The sequence below is a fragment of the Lactuca sativa genome, chromosome 5 (assembly GCF_002870075.4).
Source record: "Lactuca sativa cultivar Salinas chromosome 5, Lsat_Salinas_v11, whole genome shotgun sequence".
Taxonomy (NCBI): Eukaryota; Viridiplantae; Streptophyta; class Magnoliopsida; order Asterales; family Asteraceae; genus Lactuca; species Lactuca sativa.
This window is the reverse complement of record NC_056627.2, coordinates 261,390,742-261,406,602: the sequence shown is the minus strand read 5'-3', so window position 1 is coordinate 261,406,602 and position 15,861 is coordinate 261,390,742. Positions and strand designations below refer to the sequence as shown.

The window sequence follows — 15,861 nt, the reverse complement described above, 5'->3', positions numbered from 1 at the left end:
TTGTGGAAGAACTCGGCGAGTTGGTGCGAAGACTCGCCGAGTAGAGACGCGATTTCTCACCCGGATTAATGACCGGACTCGACGAGTCACATTGGTGGACTCGGCGAGTCTGCGCTGTTTAATGAAACCCTAATTTCTCGTGTTTGGGGCCTATTTAAAGGGCCTTATGGCCGTCATTTGTGCTCACCAGTCCCCAGAGTGAAACCCTAGTGAGCTTGAGCGTTTGGAGTGAGATAAGGAGCCATTGTTGACCTTGGAGGTGTTATCTAGCAAGGGAAAGGAAGCAATAGCCAAGGGGAAACAAGAGGATCAACTTCCTGAAGATCTGAGGTCCAGACCATCACGTTTGAGGTACTATTTTCGAACCATTCTCTGTTATGGTGATGTTCATGCTGATTTAGGGCTTATTGAGCCCTTTTGTGGCTAGATCTAGTGCTTCCTTGGTCCCTTAAGCGAGTTAGGTTCTGGATCTGGACCCCTGGAAGTCTAGAGTGTCCCTTTGTCCAAGCTTTTTATGAATCCATGGAGGTTTTGGATTGGGGTCTTTGTGCTTGAGGTCAAAACACCATTTATGAGTCATTAGGTGTGTTATGAGCGCCAAGACATGAACTTTATGTGATGAATAAGCTTGAAAGGAATGGATCTATGAGTTAGTGAAGCAGATCTGACCTCAGAAGGTCGTTTGGGGTTGTGCATGGAATGCACTCGCCGAGTCCATTTCCAGACTCGACGAGTTGGTGCGGGTTGTACAGTGATTTCGAACCAAGGTTTGAGTAACCGAGTCGGGTGAGTGACTCGGTGAGTCGGAAGGGACTCAGAGGAATCGGGTCCCCGTAGAGACTCGGCGAGTCCATGCCAGACTCGGCGACTTGAGTTGACCGTTGACCATTGACCAGAGTTGACCAGTGTTGACTTGATAGGGTTAGTCAACCTTAGTTGGGAAAGTGTTAATTAGAGATGTATTGTGTTATAGGAGGACTATAGCTCGGGAGATCGAGCACTAGTGATTTCATGGATTTGCGAGTTATCGAGATACACGAGGTGAGTCTTCTCACTATACTTTACCTTGAGTAGGTAATCAGAGTTATGTGACAGAGTATTTGTATGCTATATGTATGTTATGTGTTGTACTGCATTATTTCTATGTGATTTATGTTGTGCATGATTATAGAGTTGGAACCAGAAGGTTCACAGAGTTAGAACCAGAGGGTTCACAGAGTATTGTCCACGGACCCACAGAGTTATAGCCCCGAGTGGCTAATATGTGCTATGTGTGGTATTTTGGGGAACTCACTAAGCTTTTTGCTTACAGTGTTTGGTATTATTTGTTTCAGGCACTAGTGATGACCGCGGGAAGGCGCCGGCCTGATCAGTACACACACGGGATTTTTATGTTATGAGATCTTGGGACTTTTATATGTTATGGATTTGAGTTTCAAACACAGATGTTTTTTTTATGAATACTAAATGAATTATGCTTTTATAAAATGCGAAAAATTGTTTTGAAATTTACGGTATTACACTCGCGTACTAGGTTGGCGTCCCCGATCAGTTTCATGCATGCGTGAGTACGTTGAGCGTACCAAGAGAGGTACGCCCCGCGTAACTTCACTGTGGGATTTTGGACTGGATCTTATCATGGGCCGTGAGGACTGGGCCTGAATCTTTAGGCTTGTGAATTAGAGACTATGAGCAGAGAAATATTATAATTTTGCCTTGGGCCATTGTGTTGGGATTTCCATTTAGTTTTGAGAGTAGGCCTCGAGTGAGCCCATTTATTGTTGGGCCTTGGTGGGCCCAATAGGTTTTAGGCTTTTAATGGGTTGGTTAGTAGTCTTCCTTTAGACCTAATGAGTGAGAGTCTGGACTTAGTTTCTAAATGGGTTAATTGTGGTTTTGGCTCAGAGTTAAAGGTTGGTTCATAGCAGCAGCATTATAGGGGTTATTCATCATCCGAGGTGAGTCTTCTCACTATACTTTACCTAGAGTGGTACTTATGTGTGACCGGAGGGTCTTATGCGTTTACATTGAGTATTATATGATCCTGCTTTATGTGTATGTTATGCATTATGTCTTTGTGATTTATGATATGCAGAGCTTTACAGACCGGACCAAAGGGTCCAACGAACCGTAGGACTTGAGGGTCCCACTGAGACACATTGACCCAAGGGTCTTACAGTGATATAGCCTCGAGTGGCTGATGAGCTGTGTGTGTGTGGTATTTTAGGGAACTCACTAAGCTTCGTGCTTACCATGTTATGTGTTATGTGTTTCAGGTTTTCTTAGAATTGCGGGAAGGCACCGACTCGATTGTACACACCAGAGAAAGAGTTATGATTTGAGGATCCTGGATTATTATTATTAAAAAAATATAGATTTGTGTTTTGTAAATAAATTAAATGGAATTTTCGTGAAACGTGATATGAGAATTATGTGATTTTTAAAGGAAAATTTTGTTTGAAAATTTACGGTGTTACAACACCTTTCATAAGGGACCTAGCCTAAGGATTTTCATCGGGATAACAACACTGCTTTAGGGATTCCTCAACAATTTATGTCAAATAAGGCAATCATGTGGGGGATGGAGTATACCATTGAACACTAAGTTTACAAGCACCTACAGGTTGCGAGTCTGCTAGCGTTCCATTGGACTATCTAGAAAGGTATGTGGTCTTCATCTATACTCCACTAGATGACTGAAACAATAACAATATCAATGCCTCTCATCTATTTAACACACATCAACTATTTCATATACCCATGTCTTACCCAACATATTTGTAGATAAAAATACATATACAGTTTAAAACATGTATAAAATATCTATTCAACAACCATCTCAAATAAACAAACAATATAATTACACATAACACGTATTTTATAGAAAATACTTCATATTTATGTGTAAGAAGAAAGTGACTATACACTCACTTGTCAAGACGATAATTGGGCATCACCTCGTCTCTTAAAACAACCGTTTCCGATAAAACCGGGGTGTTTTCTCAAAAACCAAGCTCCACACGGGCAAAGTTTCGACTCGACAAACTCTTTTTCTTGGAGACTTCGGGGCTCTTGGATTGTTTCGGGTGCTAGGGTATGATACCGGGACCTTGGGGGTTAAAAGTAGCTAGAGAAGTAGTAGAGAGTGAGAGAGAATAGATTTTGTAAACAAAAACCCAGAGGTCTTGCTTTCTATTTATGGGGGCTGAAACCTGAATTACATTGGGCGTAATCTTCAAGTACGTTGGGCGTACTGCTCTATTAGCCATTACGCTGGGCGTACCCTAATGCGTGGCATCAGACGTGTCGATCCATAAGATATGTGTTGTAAGTGATGGAGTAAGCTACGTGGCCCAACTCAGACCATGAACACAAGTACACTGGGTGTACTCCGAATTTCCAAACTTCTAAAATTCGTATCTTTCGCATACGAACTTCGTTTTTTACATTATTTATATCCATGCGTAGGTGAGACTATGCTCTACAACTTTCATTTAGACTCTGTCGGCTAATTTTGACTTTATTTTTAAAGTTATATTTTTAACAGGCTGGCGCAGGAAAAGTCCGTTAAAAATTCATAACTTCTTCATCCGACGTCCATTTTCGTCTGTCTTTTTACCGTTGCACTAATATCGACGAGATCTTCGATTCTCGTTTAGATTGTTTCGGCTAAAATCACTCGATCTAAATTTCGAATTTTGGGTCACATACTGCTAAGTCGAAACTTAGAAAAAACATAACTTCCTCATACGAAGTCAGATCTGGGCATTCTTTTTATGCACACTGTCGGTTTAACAAACTCTACGACTTTCATTTAGATCAATAAGGCTAAAAATCGTTCTATCATAAATTCATTTTTTACGGCACGCAGTGTCATACCGGTTCTGTCGCGAAACTTTGACAAGTCATAACTTATTCGTTATAACTCAGATTTTGGCATTCATTATATCTCTGAAATCCCTGTTTCAACCACTACAATTTCATTCTTAGATATCGGGTTTATCTAACGTTTATTTTCGATGCTCATTTTTATTCTTAGCTTATTAAATTATGATAATTAAGTAAATAAGCACATAATTCACATAATTCCTCTTTATTATTTTAAAACAAATTACAAAGGTTGACCTAGACTATTACATCATCATTAATGCCTAGCCTAGAAACACGGGCGTTACAATTCTCTCCCCTTAGGATGATTCCGTCCTCGGAATCACACATCAGCAAACAAATGTGGATAGCGACTCATCATGTCACTCTTCGTTTCCCATGTGAGATTTGGCCCATCCGAATGTTTCCATCGCACAATCACTAAATCGACCATCTTGCGTCGCAACTTCTTAATCTTATGGTCAATGATTGCCTCCGGTTCTTCAATTAACCTCTTACTTTCATCCGACCTTAATTCAGAAATTAGAATGATGTCAGGAAAATCTCCTGTGAACTTCCTCAAATAACACATGTGGAAGGTATTATGAATACAATCTAACTCTTCTGGTAATTCTAGCATGTAAGCTTGATTCCCAATCTTCTGAAGAACTTTAAACAGTCCAATAAACCTTGGACTCAGTTTTCCTCTTTTACCAAATCTTATAAGTCCCTTCCACAGCAAGACTTTAAGTAAAACCGAATCACCAACTTCGAATGATATCGGTTGTCTGTTCTTGTCAGCATAGCTCTTTTAACGATCTTGAGCTGCTAACATCCTTTCCCTAATCTGTAACATCCCGAAAATCCGTACCAAAAATTTTTCTTTAAATCATTACAAAAACCATGTTTATAAACACATATCATAAAGCATAACATAATTCAGAGTATTAATTCCAAAACATAATTTCATTATCAGAGTAAAACATCACAGGTTGACTAATCATTGGTGTGTGCCATGCGATCACCCCGAGCTCTTCCCTCTGCTACCGGAAGTACCTGAAACCAAAACTGAAAACTGTAAGCACGAAGCTTAATGAGTTCTCCCAACCTACCACATACCCTACATAAACACATAATGCACATACTGGGCCACGCCTGCTATTCCGGGCCTCGCCCGCTACAACGGCCTCGCCGCTCCAGGCCCCGCCTGGCTTCGAGCCCCGCTCGGATACAGATCCGTTTCTTTTAGGCCCCGCCTGTCTCTGGGCCCCGCCCGCTAACCACATAATACAAAATAACATATAACACATAACTGAACATACCCTACTGTATTCTTGTCCTAAGGCCTCGCCTGCCTTGGGACTCGCCCCTATCCTATTACTATCGAGTCATGGAACCCCGCCCAAGCTCCTACTGTAAGTGAGATACGGACCCCCGCTCACCCTCACTCCATACCTACCTCGGGCCTCGCCCCTGTTCTGCTACTAATGAGATATGGAACACCTTCCATACTCTGCTATTGGTGAGATACGGGATCTCGCCCACACTCACCTCCCTACTAGGCAGATACATGCATCACACAGACAACAAGTATACTCTAACATGCAAACCATTCCTTGGGCACCCACCCGACATTGGACCTTGGTCCTGAATACCATACAAGCAAACAATGCCTAGAGCTAACCCTCGGGTCTTCCTACTCATCACTACATGGGTCGGGGAATTATGGTCGTACACCCATTCACATAGAGGGAAACTCACCTGCACTGCTGAACTTGCTGATAACCCTCTTGCTGCTGACCAACAATTCTCTGAACCGCTGCTCCACTATCACAATACGCCTCAACTCGCTACATATATCACTTAGTTCCAACTGAACTCTAGAAGCCAAAACGAGTCAACTTTGGTCAAAATCAAAGTCAACTCCCTGACTGACTCTACTCGTCGAGTCAACCCGTTGACTCGTCGAGTCCTTATACTCACAAACTATCACAATACGCCTCAACTCGCCAAGTCACCCCGCCGACTCATCGAGTTCAACGATCTCTGAGCCCCATCTTGTCCAACTCACTGACTCACCACTCAACTCACCGATCTAAGTCTTAACCAGAAAAGGTTGAGGTTCTGCGTTCCAACTCGTCGAGTCCAAGAACAGACTCGCCGAGTCCATGGAAATCTTCAACAGACTCGCTGAGTTGTTCTTCCAACTCGTCGAGTTCCTGCCTATCTTCATCCAACTCGCGAGTCCACCCATGTGACTCGCCGAGTAGCTTCAGTTCTTAATCCATATAGTGGCTTTTCAAGCCATGCAGGGGCTCCAAACCATAGATCCACTCTTCTACATTCTATCCCCCATGTAAAGTTGCAAACTTTACGTGAAACCAAGAAGCTAAAAGCCCAAAACACTCTAGGGCTAGGGTTCTAGACTAGCATGCTTCACCAACACCCCCAAGACTGATACTTTATGGTTCTCTAGGCCGAAACACACCTAGATCTGAAGTAGCAACTTCAGATTTGGACTTCTAACTCGAAATGGCTCTAAATCATGCCATAAAAGCCCCAAATCTCATAACAAAGGTAACATTTTATGCAAAAGATTGAAGGTAACGACTTCTTACCTCCTAATGCTTTGAAAAGTCCCACCAATTTTGGATCTAAAGCCAATCCTTGAATCACCAAAGGCTCCCTTCCTCCTTCTTCCTTCAAAACACCTAAAATGGCAAGAAATCTTGAATGTGCTAAAATGGAGGCTTAGGGTTTCGTGTTCTGGATAAGAGAGGCTATAGAGAACCCTAAGGGAGAGAATGAGATGTTTATATAGTGCATAAAGCCCCGGACTTAGGGTTTCCCAATCCAGACCGGACTCACCGAGTCCACTCTCCGACTCGTCGAATCGGCCACTTACTCTTCGACCTGGATCCCGCTCGGACTCGTCGAGTTCACCTATGGACTCGACGAGTTGACCCCCTTGACTTAGGGTTTTCCTTTCCTTTCTTAGTCTTTCTGATTCTGGGTGTTACATAATCACTTTCAACTTTTCAACAGTCTGATGGACTATTTCAGGTCCCATAAACTGCTTTTCCCCAGCTTCAAGCCAACACGACAGCGTTCGACACTTTTGTCCATACAAAGCTTGGTAAGGTGACATCTTGATGCTAGAGTGGAAACTATTATTGTAGGAAAATTCTACCAGAGGTAAATGTTCATCCCAGTTACCTTGGAATTCCAGGGTACATGCTCGTACCATATCCTCCAACGTTTGAATTTTTCGTTTTGTACTTAAACATAATTTCGTATTTAATTCCTCTTGTAGACTTTTCCAAAACCTTGGCGTGAAACGACTATTGCGATCTGACACAATCGTTAGAGGAACACCATGAGCTTTTACTATCTCTTTCACGTAAACCTTTGCAAACTTTTTCATAGACCACTTCCCATTAGCGGCTATGAAATGTGCACTTTTTGTGAACCGATCAACGACAACCCAAATCATGTCGTGACCATTCTTTGTTCTGGGCAGTGTAGTTACAAAATCCATAGTGATGTCTTCCCATTTACCCATAGGTACAGATAAAGGGTCTAAACTCCCATACGGTTTCTGATGTTGTGCCTTAACCCTCGCACATCTCACACACTCGGCCACATACTTTGCAACATCGAGCTTCATTGTCAGCCACCAGTAGTAGGGCTTCAGATCCCTATACATTTTCGTGCTGACGGGATGAACCGAGTACATGGTCTTGTGAGCTTCTTCCATCAGAAGATTTCTCATTCCTCCTGTCTTAGGTACCCAAATCCTATCTTGGAATATCTTCAACCCTTGATTGTGTGTACCGAACACTAACGTTTTGCCCAAACGTTTTTCCTTTCGGTCATTTTTCTCTAAAGCTTCCTCTTGAGCTTTCCTTATACTTTCCATAATTGTCGAGACAACTTCAATTCTCAACACTCTTGGCCTTTTCTTTTCAAGGTTTACCTTCCGACTGAGAGCATCAACGACAACATTTGCTTTACCAGGGGTAAAGTATCTCACAGTCATAGTACTTGAGTAACTCTATCCAGCGTCGTTACCTCATGTTCAATTCCTTCTGATTAAAGAGATATTGAAGACTCTTATGATTAGTGAAAAGTTTGCACTTTTTGCCATAAAGATAACGCCTCCATATCTTTAGGTCGAATACCACCGCTGCCAACTCCAAATCATGAGTGAGGTAGTTCTTTTCATGCTCTTTCAATTGTCGAGATGCATATGCTATCATATTTTCTCTTTGAGTTAGAACACATCCCAACCCGACTCCCGACGCATCGCTATACACTGCGAAGTCTTCAACTCCATCGGGTAGAGAAAGAATCGGTGTTTCACACAATTTCTTCTTTAACTTCTCGAATGCTTCCTTATACTTCTCACTCTAAACATAAGTAGCTCCCTTGGCTCCCTTGTGGGTCAAAGTTGTCAATGGAGCAGCTATCGAAGAAAAGCATTGGATAAATCTTCGATAATATCCAGCTAATCCTCGAAAGCTTCGGATCTTCGTAGGACTCTTTGGTTGTTCCCACTTTGTTATAACTTCAGTTTTAGCTGGGTCAACCATAATCCCTTCTTGGTTAACCACATGACCCAAAAATTGGACTTCTTGAATCCAAATATCACATTTGGAGAATTTCGCATACAACTTCTCCTTCTTTAATACTTCTAACACTTCTCACAAGTGTCTGCCATGCTCCTCCTGGCTTTTCGGGTAAATCAAAATGTCATCTATGAACACTATCACAGATTTATCTAAGAATGGTTTACAAACCATGTTCATTAAATCCATGAAGGCTGCTGGAGCATTGGTTAGTCCAAATGACATAACCAAAAACTTGTAGTGTCCATATCTTGTTCTGAATGCAATCTTCTCAATATCCTACTCTCTTACCTTTAACTGATGATATCCTGACCTAAGATCAATCTTCGAGAAATAGCTCGAACCTTGCAACTGATCAAACAGGTCATCAATTCTTGGCAACAGGTACTTCTTCTTTATTGTTGCCTTGTTCAGCTCCCTATAATCTATACACATTCTCATGCTCCCATCTTTCTTCTTCACGAATAACACCGGAGCACCCCAGGGTGATGAACTCGATCTAAATTTCGCATTTTGGGCTGCATACTGCTAAGTCGAAACTTAGAAAAATCATAACTTACTCATACGAAATCAGATTTGGGCGTTCTTTTTATGCACGCTCTCGGTTTAACGAACTCTATGACTTTCGTTTCGATCACTAAGGCTAAAAATCATTCTGTCGTAAATTCACTTTTTACGTCATGCAGTGTCGTACCGGTTTTGCCACGAAATTTTGACAGGTCATAACTTCTTCGTTATAACTCGGATTTCGGCATTCATTATATCTCCGAAATCCTTGTTTCAACCACTACAACTTCATTATCAGATATCGGTTTTATCTAACGTTTATTTTCGACGCTCATTTTTATTCGTAGCTTATTATATTATGATAATTAAGTAAATAAGCACATAATTCACATAATTACTCTTTATTATTTTAAAACAAATTACAAAGGTTGACATAGACTATTATATATATATATATATATATATATATATATATATATATATATATATATATATATATAAGGGACGGTTCACATAGATTAAAAAAAAAAAAGATATTTAGATTCACATATTTCTCATTTACTGCTTTAACACTCCAACGCACCGGCAACAGCGAGGTATGACTAATCATATACGATTATACATGTTTATATTTATACGCCTAATCATAAATGATTATGCATATATGTATATTCACAAATTAGGTAATCTTATATGATTATAACTATTGGAGGCAAAAAAGGTGGTGGTGGGAAAGGTGGCGGTGGTATAAGTGACGATAGTGGCAGTGGTGGGGTCGGTGGTGGTAGTAGTTGTGACGATCATGATGGCAGTTGTGGTGGTGGGCAAGGACGAAAGGTGGCGGATGTGAAATAAAGGGACGACGCTACATAATCATTTATGATTATAACCGACCCGTCGTGCCGGTACGCCGGAGGGTTAGAACGACATATGTGAATTATGTGACTGAGGTTGAATGTCAAGATCTCTATTTTATTTTAAATCTCAATGGAACCTCTCTCTCTCTCTCTCTCTCTATATATATATATATATATATATATATATATATATATATATATATATATATATATATAAAATCAAGTTGGTGGGTTGGCCCGCGAATCCAGATAGTTAACACATTCCATCCCATGAAAGAAATGGATTGACGGGTCAGAAACTTCAACTGAAATTCGTTTATTTCGTATTGGGTTATGAGTTTGGGTCAACAATTTTCACCCTCCTAATCGATACATATATTATCGTGAATTGTGCTTTTTAGTTAGCAATGATTGCTAAATTTATGCTATTTACATCTAATATATTCATGCGACCATATCGTATATGGCCATCTCTTTTTTATATTCTCAATAAATAGGTCGTTAGAAATATCTGACGATGGATATAATGATAGTCCAGATATTGACTAGTATATCAGAATAAGTTGTTTGAAACCTCTAATCTGTCATGATTAAAGACACATGTGAAGATTGTCTCCATTCACGTGTCATTGTTTTATGTTGTGGTGATGAGATTGTCAGTATATTTGTTTTGTGCTATTTGTTATATATTGGGCTTGAGATTCTCTCTTCCAATTGGATCGTATATTTATAGAAATTAATATTTTTGTAGTGAATGTGAGATATAATATTTATGAATTATATTATCTTTGTAGTTAGTGGCAGAGTTAGAAATTTCGATATAGGATACAAAGATGATCAAGATTCAAAATAGTAAACACAAAGAGTTTTTTAGCATATGAAGCAGGGGCGGATCCAAGGGGTCTTAAAAGAATTTCGGTAGGGTAATTTTTTAGAAAAAAATTGTTTTATGTAGTGTATATATACGCTTCCCTTCACTTATATACTTCCAACTATTCTATTCTTATATTTTCCCAGCTATTTTATTTCATATCGCTACACACATGTAAACTCATTTACTTTCATTTATTATATAAACTTGTTATCCTCATGCTTCATTTGATATATATTTTGAGTTTCAGATTGATTCAAGTACCAAAAGATACTTCAACTTCATGTTTATATAACAAGATTTGAAGTTAACTAAGGATTTGATTAAGGTTTGGGTTTAAAACCAAAACCAAATCGGGAAACCTAAGTACAAACTCAAAAACGAAACACCGATCCGATGGGTTTGGTGTTGGTTCAGTTTTAAAAGTTTGAAAACCGAGGTTGTCAGTTTTGGGTTTGGTTTTAATATATATACAATGCATGAAAAAGAAAATAAAATGTAAGTATATTGTTATCATCAACAAATACATGAAAGTCCATTGCGATTTTCGAATATGATTTTTTCACCTTATGGAAGAAACTTATCAGCATCATTTGCAGTTCACCTTACGAACTTTATTTAAATACAAAGTAAAAAGTTTATAAAAAAGCTCTATGGACTAAATACTCTTAAATACCAAATAAAAGGTATGTAAAAAACTATATTGAATGTACTCAAATTCTTTTGGAACTAAGTTCGATTAAATAAAACATTATTGAGAAAAAAAAAAAAACATTGCTTCTAAAAGATTATACATGGAAAAAACACCAAAGTATACTAAGCTTAGACATTCTAGGCAATTTTCAACAAAACTTTCAGCAAATACTACAAGTAGTCTTTTACATTTCAACATGCAAAAGGGGTCATACAGGCAACTTAAACATTATAAGGCAGGAATATAGGAATAAAGGTTAAGGTCATACATCGGTAACCAAATATGTCTTATTGATTTATAAGTGTTAAATGTAAGAAACAACAACCTATTTTGTTCAAAGTATAACATCCAAATAATAAAGAGCTTTAAAGTACAATGCTATAGTTGGTAGTTTTTGAAAGTAAAATGGTTGTACACAAAAAAACGTATTTTGTTCAAAGTATAACATCTAAATAATAAAGAGCTTTAAAGTACAATGCTATGCTTTCGTAGTTTTTAGAAGTAAAATGGTTGTATAAAAAATAAAAATAAAAATAATAAAAAAAACAACAGAATAGACAATGCAGTAATAGAAGAAAAAGAGAGGATTTTAATAATTTTAATAATGTCAGGAAAAATATATATATATATATATATATATATATATATATATATATATATATATATATATATATATATATATATATATATATATATATATATATATATATATATATATAAATACCGGATTAAAAAGTGCACGCATCTTCATATTTAATGTCAAAACATAAAGGTATATGTATAGTAAAAAATCACAAGCATGGGCCATACTTGTCAAAAAATGCATTGAGGAACACATATGTTGAGGAAAATAGAGGTTTAGCTTTTCTTGTTTCCACATGTGCAACATATACTTTAAGCTTGTTACCACCATCATCTTCTTGCTCCACTAAATTTGTTGGTGGTGAATGTCGGAAAATCTATAATGGGTTTTAAAGTTTAGACATTTGTTGCATGGTTGATCATAAAAAATCATATTGTTTCTGTCCTGACAGTAATATCAATCAGTTGAAATAAAACAAATAAAATTTATATATAGTAATATATAATTATTTATCTTCTTCTTAGTCTATTTTGGCTTGTTTTAACAAATAAAATTGACTGGCATACGAAATTTACCATTAACCACTCTTCTCTTCGATATTTTATCAAACACCTTTAGGGCGTATTCCCTATATCATTACAGATTCTATTAATTGCCACCACAATATTCTAAATCAAAAACATTTCATAAAAAACACCTACACACAGAATCATACATAAATACTATATAGTGTCAAATATTTCATGGATTTAGTCTCGTTCTTAATTTCAAAACTTAAACGACTTCCATCACAACTGTCAAAAAATATAATTCGTAGGCATAGACATAAAACTTTATCAACAGGTTCGATCAACATCAAAAATTTAAAGCACTTGCTATATCTCAAAGGAAGAAGAGAAGAGACTATAGATGGAGATGGACTCATACAAAGATGCAAGAGCGGATGAAATTACCTCATGTAAAGTGAAATCAGAGAAAGCATTGGGACCAAGATATTGTTGACTGTTTCATTAACCCATAAATGATCCATCTCGTGGGTCTATGGTCTCCTATAATTACCCATTTTCTCTTGAACCTACTGTGTGAGAAAGGAAGCCATAATCGAACCCTAGCTTTCCTAAAATTTAAGATAAAAGAAAAGTAGATAGAGGAAGGAAATCTGACGACGCATAGGCTGGTGACGATGGTGAAGTGAGTGGTGGTGAAGCGAGAGTTTGAGAAAGTATGACTTTTCTTTCCCGCCGCCGATGTACAGAAAATCCAATCCCAAAGTCAATTGGATCTTTAAGCCTAAAGTACAATCAGTATGAATAAAATAATATTAAAATATGATCATATCTTTCCTTATTTTTAGACTTTTAATCCTTGGTCGAGTCTTGTTGAATCCATATTTGTCGGATGATATATTGAATTTACAGGGATTCAGTTTTAGAATCCCGATTTTTCTCGCCTTCATATCTCGACATTTCCATATCATTTGAATAAAAACGAGATCAACATAAACCACCGGCCACCTTATTAAGTATGTCGTCCGATCTCTATAAGGATCTCTGATTTAGGAAAAACTTAAACACGCCTCCTCCGCCTACTTCTCGAACAATGAACCACCACAACTAACGAGTGTTTCCTCATCCTTTGTCTACCGCCACCATCACACCACTTGCCGTCGGCTTCACTCTCAACAAACACTAACCACACTTATAGCAGAGTGGGTAGGTTACCCTTCTTCTATACCAGTTTCCGCTTCACCATTCTCCTCAACCAGTAACTCCATTAATCCCCTCCACATACCGGTGCTCCCTTATCCTCTCTACTTTTCTTCTATTTGATTGAAATATACAGTTTGGAATATGGGAATTTCTTTTTTATTCTAGGGTTTTTGTTGGAAGACACCAAAACAATGACCATCATCTAATAACCGCACCTACTCCCTTCTCCCCGGGACTCTCCACGGTAACACATGTATGCTTCGTTTCTCTCTTCTTCACCCTATTCTTTTCGATTTATTGTTTGATTTTCAATTCCTAATATCTCTTTTCACATAATCAAATTTTTTACTTAATTTTTGTTGTTACAGGGTTTTGATTTTATGTAATGGATTAAAAATCACAATTTCAAAATTCATCAGCTAAAAGGAAAGCGATTTTCGCTAGAAAAAATATGTTTTTTTGGTTGATTTTCTTACTCTTCCTATGCAGAAGACAATAACAACAAGATAAAAAGGCTCTATCAAACGTTTTCAAGGTATCAACAAGTAAAAGGTAACATCACTACTTTTGTGGTTTGTAGACTTGGCCTCGAGCCCTTACTGCATCTTCTTTCCAGTTTTTTTTAAAATAAAATGTTAAATGAATGAAGCATACATATAGAATTTGCTTTCCCTATGTGCCCTGAACCCAGTTTGTAGTCACCAGGTTTAAAAGTGACCTACATTCTATGTATCCATGGCAGCTACATGACCCACCTGGTCACCTTTTTTTTTCACTAAACATGATTATCTGTTTTATGATAAAAAGGTGTTGAAGACATCGATTGGGCCATAGAGATGCACATATCCATTGGTTTGAAGGCTGTTAACATCCTGCTTGATTGTGTAAGTCAAGATCATAAAAGTATCTTATGATAATGAATGGATTAAAAATAATTTTAATGATTATAAGTAACAAAAGTCTTATCATCTACATTTATCGTTTCCTCAGTAATGAAGTTTTGGGTTGTCAGTTTTTGAAATGGTCCTACAAGAAAATTGAACTTACCAATTATGGTTACCGTAAAAACATTACCTTCGTATTACTTCATGCAAACGTCATAAAGAGTTATAATTTTGGTTCCTGTTGTGTACATTTTTTAGCTTTGTAAGGGCAGAATAGTCATATTTATAGTATTCACATCTATCTTGTTTCAGGCATTCATGGTGTCTCATGTTCAAGGCAGTATAATTATTTCAAAGTATCAAACATCCCAGAAGGCGAAGTAATTATAAGTGCAAAACCATGTATTGGTGGTGGTGTGTGAACTTCACTTTGTCTTTCTCTTTGTTTTATATGGTCACCATTTCTTAACGTTGCTTTCCTATTGTTTTTGTACAGGTGAAGAAGAATATGCGGGTTTTCTTTTCAACTTTTTCACTCTTGTTCTCTGGTAATGTGAAAGGGGCCTCATTTTGCTAATTTTGTGTCTTCGGTGTTTATGTTTATATAACCTTTTGGGCTCTTATCTTCCGATTTTCGGGTGTAAAAGATTATAAATCTTTTTGCTATATTCTTAAAATGATATTGGACTGAGAAAAGAAACATGTATAGTATTAATCTCGAGTCTAAATTTTGTTCTTTGTGATCTGTTTTAGATTCTTTTTTTTAGAAACATAAAGATGAAATTTTCTTTCCTTGATAACTCGTAAATGTTTTCACCCCTTTTTAGGTGCTTTTGGGTGGGTTTATGGTAAATAAACTGAACCTATTTTGGAGTAATAATGGATGGGCGTTGGCATTTAGTTGACATTCCTCATTCAAAAGCATTGATAACTCTTAGAAGAGTGAGATAACTTAGAAGAATGAGATAACTTAGAGACCCATCCACTAATTAACTAAGAGAATTGAATGTTGTTGCCAATTTGAATTAGGAAACAGATTCTCTTGAACAAACAACTAACTTATCGTTCTTTTATGTGTTAATTTTTAAATTTAAAATAGAATTTGTCACAAAGTAAAAGTTAGAATTTATGTTACAAACCGAAAGGGCGAAAGGAACTAATCACCATAATGAACTATTCTTCCCCGCCGCTTTGCGCGGGTATTCAGCTAGTGTATATATATATATAATATTTTTGATATTCTTAAGTGCTTAAGATAACA

The 15,861-nt window shown here is 37.6% G+C and overlaps 2 long non-coding RNA genes across 4 annotated transcripts; one reads left to right on the top strand and one right to left on the bottom strand.

The window, feature by feature from the left end:
• Positions 1–12,152: 12,152 nt before the first annotated feature.
• LOC111877332 (uncharacterized) lies at positions 12,153–13,101 on the bottom strand. The gene is made up of 2 exons (XR_002845381.3): positions 12,961–13,101; positions 12,153–12,383 (listed from the first exon to the last, which is right to left on the bottom strand). It is a non-coding gene; the product is annotated as an uncharacterized LOC111877332 (long non-coding RNA).
• A 260-nt stretch (positions 13,102–13,361) lies between these two features.
• Positions 13,362–15,315, top strand: LOC111877327 (uncharacterized). Of its 3 annotated transcripts, XR_006192827.2 has the most exons (6): positions 13,362–13,800; positions 13,882–13,969; positions 14,206–14,268; positions 14,524–14,600; positions 14,913–15,014; positions 15,097–15,315. It is a non-coding gene; the product is annotated as an uncharacterized LOC111877327 (long non-coding RNA). The 3 variants fall into 3 exon arrangements; XR_002845370.3 differs by having other exon boundaries at positions 13,362–13,969; XR_006192826.2 differs by having other exon boundaries at positions 13,362–13,969; positions 14,085–14,268.
• The last annotated feature ends 546 nt before the right edge of the window (positions 15,316–15,861 follow it).